At 38.1% G+C, this 1,280-nt stretch overlaps 1 non-coding gene across 1 annotated transcript; it reads left to right on the top strand.

Moving 5' to 3' along the window:
* The first annotated feature begins 345 nt into the window (after positions 1-345).
* On the top strand, positions 346-453 carry LOC148577668 (small nucleolar RNA R71). The gene has a single exon (XR_015903451.1). It is a non-coding gene; the product is annotated as a small nucleolar RNA R71 (small nucleolar RNA).
* The last annotated feature ends 827 nt before the right edge of the window (positions 454-1,280 follow it).

Here is a 1,280-nt window from a genome sequence, read left to right on the forward strand (position 1 = left end):
AGCTTCTTCTTCAGAAGATGCCTCTTGAGTACTGTTGGATGCAGCTTGCATCCTATTCAGACTCTAAGAAATCATATTGACTTGCTGAGTCAATATTTTGTTCTGAGCCAATATGGCATTTAGAGTATCAATTTCAAGAACTCCCTTCTTTTGAGGCATCCCATTACTCACAGGATTCCTCTCAGAAGTGTACATAAACTGGTTGTTAGCAACCATGTCAATAAGTTCTTGAGCTTCTGCAGGCATTTTCTTTAGGTGAATGGATCCACCTGCAGAAGTATCCAATGACATCTTAGCTAATTCAGACAGACCATCATGCAATATATCCAGGATGGTCCATTCTGAAAGCATGTCAGAAGGACAATTTTTGGTCAGTTTCTTGTATCTCTCCCAAGCGTCATAGAGGGATTCACCTTCTTTCTGTCTGAAGGTTTGAACATCCACTCTAAGCTTGCTCAGCTTTTGAGGAGGAAAGAACTTGGCTAAGAAAGCCGTGACCAGCTTATCCCAAGAGTTCAGGCTATCTTTGGATTGAGAGTCCAACCACACTCTAGCTCTGTCTCTTAAAGCAAACGGGAAAAGCATAAGCCTGTAGACCTTGGGGTCAACCCCATTGGTCTTAACAGTATCACAGATCTGCAAGAATTCAGTTAAGAACTGAAAAGGATCTTCAGATGGAAATCCATGAAACTTGCAGTTCTGTTGCATCAGAGAAACTAATTGAGGTTTCAGCTCAAAATTGTTTGCTCCAATGGGAGGAATGGAGATGCTTCTTCCATGTAAATTGGAATTAGGTGCAGTAAAGTCACCAAGCATCCTCCTTGCATTATTATTATTTTCGGCTGCTATCTCCTCTTCTTGATCAAAAATTCCTGTAAGGTTGTCTCTGGATTGTTGTATTTTAACTTCTCTTAGTTTCCTTTTTAGAGTACTTTCAGGTTCAGGATCTGCTTCAACAAGAATGTTCTTGTCCTTGCTCCTGCTCATGTGAAAAAAAAGAGGATTAAAGATACCGGGGATCCTCTTTACCACAGTATAGAGGTTCCCTTGTGTGAGTAGAAGAAAAGAAGAATAAGAATGTAGAAGAGAAGAATTCGAACTCAGAGGAAAGGAAGGGGTTCGAATTTTGGGTGAAGAGAAGTGTTAGTGGATGAATAAATAAATAGAAGGATATGAGAGAGAGAATTTCGAAAATTACATTTTGAAAAAGAGTTAATGATTTTTGAAAATTAAGATAAAATTAAAATTGAAATTAAAAATTGAAACAATTAATTAATTAA

This window comes from Arachis ipaensis, chromosome B1, assembly GCF_059453495.1.
Source record: "Arachis ipaensis isolate K30076 ecotype BB chromosome B1, ASM5945349v1, whole genome shotgun sequence".
NCBI classification, from domain to species: domain Eukaryota; kingdom Viridiplantae; phylum Streptophyta; class Magnoliopsida; order Fabales; family Fabaceae; genus Arachis; species Arachis ipaensis.